This window comes from Balaenoptera acutorostrata, chromosome 6 (genome assembly GCF_949987535.1).
Source record: "Balaenoptera acutorostrata chromosome 6, mBalAcu1.1, whole genome shotgun sequence".
NCBI classification, from domain to species: Eukaryota; Metazoa; Chordata; class Mammalia; order Artiodactyla; family Balaenopteridae; genus Balaenoptera; species Balaenoptera acutorostrata.
In genome coordinates, this window is record NC_080069.1 from 105,225,236 (window position 1) to 105,233,346 (window position 8,111).

Consider the following 8,111-nt stretch of genomic DNA (forward strand, 5'->3'; position numbering starts at 1 on the left):
CACCTTACACTTGCACAATGTTATAGGTCAATTAAATCTCAATTTAAAGAAAGGTAAGGACAGTGACCGGTGCTTCAAGGATAGGAGGGACAAGCCACCTCGATACAGAGGATAGTGCCCTGGAAATGTTTCATGGTTGCTCGCAGGAAGTGCCACCATTTTCTCCTGCTAACCAGGTTCCTACTTCATTGGCTCCAGCTGGCACTACACTCCCTCTATTTTAGCCCCAATACTATTTAATCTCCAGATTTAGTGGTTCATCCTGTAGCCCGCCTGCTGTAGCCCCTCACTGTGGGCACCGGTGGTGAGCTTACACCCCAGTCCCCTCAGCTGTGTTCTCTTCTAGGACATGGGAACTTCTGGATCCCCTACACGATACACCAAGGGAACTGGCCTCTCTCTCTGCCTAATTATACCACGCCAGAATTCCTTGCAGCTACCCGTGTTGGTGAAGGGTTGCCCTATAAGGGTGTTGCCTCCCAGAGCAATAAACAGTGAAACAGGCCTACATGCACTTTGCTTCATCTTTCAACCGATAACATATGGGACCTTTCTACCACCTGTTCCTTCCCAGCCCCCATCCTGGGGCTTACACACTGAAGGAGGAGCCAGGACACTTGACTCTCTCCTTCATATACATCCTCCTCTCTTCTCTTCTTTCCTCCCTTTCCCCCTGATGGGGACTTACCTTATTGATACCCATCATCTTTTCTATAATATGACTTTATGGAAAAATTCATAATTGGATACTTCCAGGCTCTGTTCTTAACGGTAATGAAGCATTTAAGATCTTAAAACTTTAATTTTTCTCAACAAAGCCTGTCTTTCAAGGTTACTATCTTGCTATGACCTCAAAACTCTAGTTTGACTTAAAGTTGGGCAATGACTGATTGGTCTAGACTCTAGATGGTACCAATGCCTCCCCCCTGAAGCAATAAAGGCCATTGATAATGGGTGGGGAGTTACAGGACAACATGACTCACAGAGAAGGAAAAACACATGATTTTCCATCTTAAAAAGTTATTTTTCTATGGAATAGCCAAAATTCACAAAAAGATTTGTGTTCAAGGGTGTTTATTATAGCATTATTTATAATTACAAAATTGTAAACAAATCGAATGTCCAACAAAAAGAGACTAAATTGTAATTTTAAATGATATCATAGAAGATTATTCATCTACATGGGTAAAATTTTACAGTATATTATTAGGTGAAGAAAGCACATTACAAAATAGCATATTTAATACGATTACATTTTGTAAAAAGTATATAGCTGTCTATCTCTGGGTGGTAAAATGACGAGTGATTTTTATTTTCTTCTTTGTACCTTTTCGTATTTTCCAAATTACCAGTGAACATGTGTTAGTTTTGTGATCAGAAATAAGTGAACAATAAATGCTTTGTTTTCTTTTGTTTGTTTTATGGAGAAGAAAATGCAGATAATCCCTTGATAGAGATGATGAGGTGGATTTCAAGGGCCAGAATGAGCACTCTGGGACCTTTTTAGCTTTTCCAAGGCTAAAAGACTCTGGTTCTGTTATCTCCTCAATCTTGGCCTCTGGGTCAGTGGTGTGGTGAAGAGGGTAGAAGGGTCCTCCCCAGGTTGGCTCCCCAAGCCCTTGGATAATGGCCGGTGCCCCAACCAGCATAGAAAGTGACTATTCCCCATGAAGCCTTCCCATCATAGAAACACTCCATTAATTAAAGAAGCAAGGTGCCAAGAGGGCTTTCTGCCTACACTCAAACCTTGAGTACCCTGGAATTTCAATCTTTTATGAAATAGCTTTTCATTTCCCCCCTCTCTATTAAGGGTTATTATAAGCCACTGAGTAGTTCCTTGTACATAAAGTTTTTATCTTGTTAAGGTTTTGGGTTTTTTTTCACTTGACCAATGCTCAGTTCTTAAATAAAACATCAAAAATTTGCTCCAGTTCCTTCTGTAGGTTTTGTTTGTTTGTGTTTATTTTAGTATGGTCTCCCTCTGGGAAGGAAGAAAGCAGTAAACACGTCACTATCTGACCATGTCCTTTGCCTGTGTGTAAACCTTCCATGGTTCCCTACTGCCAACCAGAGAAAGCCCATACCTCCTGGCGTGGCACTCAAGGCCTGCCATGACTTGGCCCAGCTATCCTTTCTAGCTCAGTTCCTCACTTCATTCTTCCAACCCCGAAAGCCAGAACAATTGCTCTTCCAGACATACTCCACTTTTCAGTCTTCCTCCTTCTGCTTGCCCTATGCCCTCTATTGGGAATGCTTGGAAAAGACTTGAAGTGATTTTAATTTAACATTTTCCGTATGGTTCTCTCTGAGCTGTGATCATTAACTCTGCCTAGTTCCTTTGTAGATAAGTCTGCCGCTTAACGAGCTCTGGCCTTGAGGTCAGCAGATCTGGGTTTGAGTTACACTTTGTGACACTAGTCAAGAGTTGTAGCTCCATTTATTCATTCATAAAATGGAGAGAGTAATGCCTACCTGACAGGGAGGTTATGAGAATTGAATACAACTACATATGTAAAAGTGCTGAGCATTATTTGTGTATCAAACTGCCTAAGTGTTTTTGAAACACCTGTATACTCACCACCTAAATTTGATAGTTGTTGACATCTGGCCATATATGCTTTATCTATCTACTTATCTATCCATCTATCCATTATCTACCTATCTATCTATCTATCTATCTAGACCTATATAACCATCTGTCTTTTTAAAAAAATTTTTTTGGCTGAAGCACTTGAAAGAAGTTGCAGACATAATGATTCTTTATCCCTCATATATCTAAAGATAAGAAAATTATCTTATATGACCAAACGCCATTTTCCACCGAAGAACATTAACAATAGTTCTATATTATCATCTAATATCCAGTCTACATTAAAATTTCCCAGTTGTCCCCAAAATGTCTTTTATAATTTTCCCCCAACCAAGAACCAATCAAGATTCATATATTGCATTTGATTGTTACATCTCTTCTATCTCTTTTAATCTGAGACATCTCTCACACATGGCTTTTATTGACTTTAGGAAATACTAGGCCTCTGTCTTGTAGAACGTCCTACATTTTGGAGTTTTCTGATTGTTTCCTTCTAGTATACTTTGACTTTTTCCCTCTATCCCTTGTATTTTCCATCAACTAGTTGGCATAGACTATAGATCATTCTAAAATGATCAAATAGGGGCTTAATTCTTTCTCTTTCATTACCAAATTTCACAGTAAGGAGTTGGAGTAATGGTCACTTCCAGTATTAACATCTGAATCCCTGTCTGTCTCTCTCTCTGTCTCCCTTTCTCTCTGAGTATTCACTAAGGACTCATGGATTTTTTTTTTAATTAATACATTCTGTTGTAATCCATTATTTTTATTACTGGTTTTGATGCTTCAATTGTCCTAATTTGGCAAATGGGGGCCCTTTCAAGCCAACATCTGTGCCTTAAAAAAAAACCTCCATTTTCCTCTAATGTATATTAGGAAAATTTTAAACATCTAGGAAATTTGAAAGATTTTTATTGTGAACATCCATTACACAGCACCTACCACTCACATTTTACTCTATGCTTTATCACATATTTATCTTTCCATCCATTTCTCTAACCATTCATGAATTCATCTAAGTATGATGTAAGAATCCAACTTTATGTTTTCCCAAATGATTATCTAGTTGTCCTATATCATTTATGTTAAATGTCCGTATTTTTCTGAGGATTTGAGGTTCCGTCTTTAATAACATCAACTTTCCACTTGTGGTGAGTCTATTTCTGGTCTTTTAATCTTCTCCCATTGATGTATCTGTCAAATTATGACAGATTCCATACTATTTTGATTTTAGAGGCTTCCTTGTATGTTTTAACATCTGGGAGAACTAGTTTCCCTTGCTGTTGTTCTAAGTTTTTGGTGTTTTCCTGGATGGTCTTGCTTGTTTCCATATGCACATTAAAATCAAGTTGTTTAGTTCCAGGAAAAAAAAGTGCTAGTATTTTCACTGTGATTAGGCTAAGTTTATATATATTACCTTTGGATATATTAAGTTATATTATCTAAGAAGAGCATCTATGAAGATGATAATATTATTTTTATTATAATTATTAGTATTTGGAATTATATTAATTTCCTAATATTGAACCATCCTTGAATTGTTGTAATAAAATTTGGTCACTTGTGTTATTTTAAATGTGCTGTTGGATCTGTTAATAAAGTTCTATTTTGGATTTTTGTATAGTCATTAACAAGTGAGGTTGACCTGCAGATTTCTTCTTCGCACAATTTTTATCAGGTTTAGAGTTATTTTCACTTTATATTAAAATTCAGAAGTTTGCATACTTTTTCTGTTAATTGAAACAGCTTAAATGACATTGGAATTATCTGATTTTTGAAGGAATGGTAGAAAGCATTGAAAGCATCTGAACCTAGAAATTTTATGGGTGTGTTAGTTCTTTCATAACTTTCTCTATTTATTATAAAAATTGATCTATATAAGCTATCTCCATTTGTGTCAATTTTGCAAATGGCATTTTCCCCAGAAAATTATCTTTTTCATCTAGGCTTTAAAATTTCATCTAGGGTTTGAATAAAATTGTTCCAAGAGATCTTAAAAATTTCTTCCGATTCAACAGCTATTTCTTCCTTGTCATTCTTTGTTTTGTTCTTTCTGCTTATTTTTCATGTTTTAGTTAACTGTTTGTGTATCTGTTTATTCTCTCTGTTTTTATTTTTATGGAAATTTCTAACTTCTTCATTATGATATCATGTATTGTTAATTTTTGTGAATGTTTCATGGGCACCTGAGAAGAAGGTATATTCTCAATTATCAATCAGTGTATAAATTTTGATAGATATACATAAGATCTACTTTATTGATTATGCTGCTTGGAAGTTCTATTATCCATATTCATATTTTGTCCACTTCATCTTTCTTGAAGTGAGAGAGGTGTATTAAAATCTCCCTTCATTATTGATTTCTGTACATTTCAATTTTCATCTCCCATAATTTCTGCTTTATGAAGATTGCTAGTATTATTTGGTGCAGTGATATTCATAAGCTTTACATCTTCATTTTGAAATGCAGCCTGTAACGTTATCAAGTGTTCTGCATCATCTCACTTATTTATTTACTTATTTTTTGGACTGAATTTTACCTTGCTTTATTATTTTTTTTAATTAAAAAAATTTTTTTAACCTTGTTTTAGGTCAAGGTATTAGTTTTCTTTTTGCCTGGCATACTTTGCCCCAATCCTTTATGTTTACCTTTCCTGAATCATTTAGTTTCAAATGTGTGTTTTTGTAAACCTATCTGAACATCTTTTTCTTCTAGTAGGTAAGTGTTATAGACTGAATGTTTGTGTCCCCATCCCAAATTCATATGTTGAAACTTAACCCCCAATGCGATGGCATTGAAGATGGGGTTTTCAGGAGGTGACTAGATCGTGAGGGTGGAGCCCACATAAATGGGATTAGTGCCCTTATAAAAGAGACCCCTCCTGCCATGTGAGAGAACACAGTGAGAAGACAGCCATCTATGAACCAGGAAATGGATCCTCACCAGATACTGAATCTGCAAGCAACTTGATCTTGGACTTCCCAGGCTCCAGAACTGTGGGAAATAAATTTCTGTTGTTTATAAGCCACCCCATCTAGGTACTCTGTTATAGCAGCCCTAAAAGACTAAGATAGAAACATCTGCGATGATTAATTTTACTTGTCAACTTGATTGAGCAAAAGGATGCCCAGATAACTGGTAAAATATTATTTCCAGGTGTAACTGTGAGGGTGTTTCCAGAAGAGGTTAGCACTTGAATCAGCAGACTGAGTAAAGGAGATTGTCCTCATCAATGTGGGTAGACATCTAATCCATTGAGGGCCTGAATAGAACAAAAAGGCAGAGGAAGGGCAAATTCTCTCTCGGCTTGAGCCAGTACATCCATTTTCTCCTGTCTTTGAATACTGGTGCTCCTAGTTCTTGGGCCTTTGACTCAGACTGGGATTAACACCATTGGCTCTCTGGGTTCTCAGGACTTCAGGTTTTGACTGTAACTACACTGTCAACTTTCCTTGGCTTTCAGCTTACAGATGGCAGACTGCGGGACTTCTCAGCCTCCATATCACATGAGCTGATTCCTCATAATAAATATCTGTCTATCTATCTATCTATCTATCTATCTGTCTATCTATCTCCTATTGGGTCTGTTTCTCTGGAGAATCCTGACTAATAAAAGTTATGCCTATTTACACTTATTAATATGATTTAAGTTTAGTAATAGTTCTGTTAATTACTTTATGTTTATTGTGTGCTTTTGCTATGTATTCTATTTTCTTTACTTGAATTTTGTTTCATTTTGTGTTTGCATTTCTTCTGGCATTTAGAAAGGTTTGTGTTTTTGTTTTAGTGGTTATGTTCATACTAATACTTGGTGTCCTTAGTCCCCCTTTCTTTACTTGTGTTTACTGCTGTTTGGTTTGTTGACTTTAAACAATATTCTTTGATTCTTATTAGCTATGCAGCAATAATGAACTTATTCTACTTTCTTTTTTCTCTCTCCTGTCCCCCCACCCTTTTAAAAAAATATTTATTTATTTGTCTGTGCCGGGTGTTAGTTGCGGCACGCAGGATCTTTGTTGCCACGTGCAGGATGTGAGCTCTTTAGTTGCGGTATGTGGGCTCTTAGTTACCGCACGTGGGATCTAGTTCCCTGACCAGGGATTGAACCCAGGCCCTCTGCATTCAGAGCTCAGAGTCTTAACCGCTGGACCACCAGGGAAGTCCTCTGTCCCCCTTTTTAGTTATATAATTTCAACTTTCTCAGAATATAGGATATTTACACACTATTCTTCCACTTTTGTGGAAATCTAAGTTTTAGTCATAGATCCATGGTTAAATAATTCAGTGATCAAAATGAGTCTTTTGACCAATGTTTCTCAATCATCCCCTGGTTGATTAAAGTTATTCCTCTAGTATATTCTTCAGGAAGGACTCATGAATACCATATTCTATAAATTTTTGCAAGATTACTGTGTAGAACTATTTTTCTTAGACTTCATATTGAAGGACAGATGAAATTCCTTCTTTCCATACTTTTATATACTTGAGTTCCCTGGATGTGTTACTCTAGTAATGACTAGCCTTATACATTGCTGTTGAGAAGTGTGATGCCAAGATTATTTTCTTTCTTTTGTCCCTATATCTGAAGGCTCGGAAGGTATTTTCTTTTACTTGAACATCTAATATTTTCACTAAGACATGTCTTAGTGTTGACTTTTCTTAGTCAATTTCCCCAGGCAAAAAGGGAACCTTTCCATTATGTAAATTCATGTCTCTTTTATTTTGGGAACAGAGGAGTCAGGGTGTTACCCCAAGTGCAGTGGGAGCCGTGGAAGAGTGCCCCTCAAGGGTGTGACGTGGGCAGACACTGACTCACAGCATCTGAGTGACGAAAGGACCCCAGCAGTGATCTGGTCCAACCGCCGCTCTGCAGAGGAAACCCTGCTGGAGGCTGTACTCCTCTGGTGACAGGAAGCTCCTCTCTCCTTCAGAGCCCGCATTGCTCTGACTAGAGAATTCTTCCTTATAAAGAACTGAGAGCTGCCTTCCTGCAGTCTCCACTCAAAGCAGCTCTGCTTTTTCTTCTTGTCTTATCCTTCTCTGGGCGAACATCCCCCAAGTCCCCTGAACATGACAACACTGGGAGAGGTCCATGATGCTGGGAGGGGCCGCTGGCTCAGCCACAATCCTAAATACATTTCTCTTGGGAGCAGAAAACCACTGCACGGAGCTGGTTCATGCCCCCAAGAATTCCAGTGGAGGTGGCCACATGTTGCTCTCCACCAAGGACGCTGACAGATAAGCAAGCATGGTTCTAAATGTGTTGGCTTTTGTGGCAGCAGCTGCTTCAACATAATGGACAGAATAAGCAGCAGCTGCCCTGTTATCAGTCCCGATTCTGACTTCTGCTCATCAGTACCCCCGTCTCTCACCCTTGTTTACCTGAGCTCTGTGCTTATTTATTCACCTCCAGGTCACCCCAGTTCTTGTTTCTTGATTGAAGTGGAGACCCCAGTTTCTAGCTCCCTTATCTTGGTCCCTTTCCTCCGGGACCCTGATCCCATGGCCATCTCCAGGCCC

General features: G+C 38.1%; 1 non-coding gene across 1 annotated transcript; it reads right to left on the reverse strand.

Moving 5' to 3' along the window:
- Window positions 1–6,677: 6,677 nt before the first annotated feature.
- TRNAQ-CUG (transfer RNA glutamine (anticodon CUG)) lies at window positions 6,678–6,750 on the reverse strand. Its single transcript has one exon. It is a non-coding gene; the product is annotated as a tRNA-Gln (tRNA).
- Window positions 6,751–8,111: the final 1,361 nt, after the last annotated feature.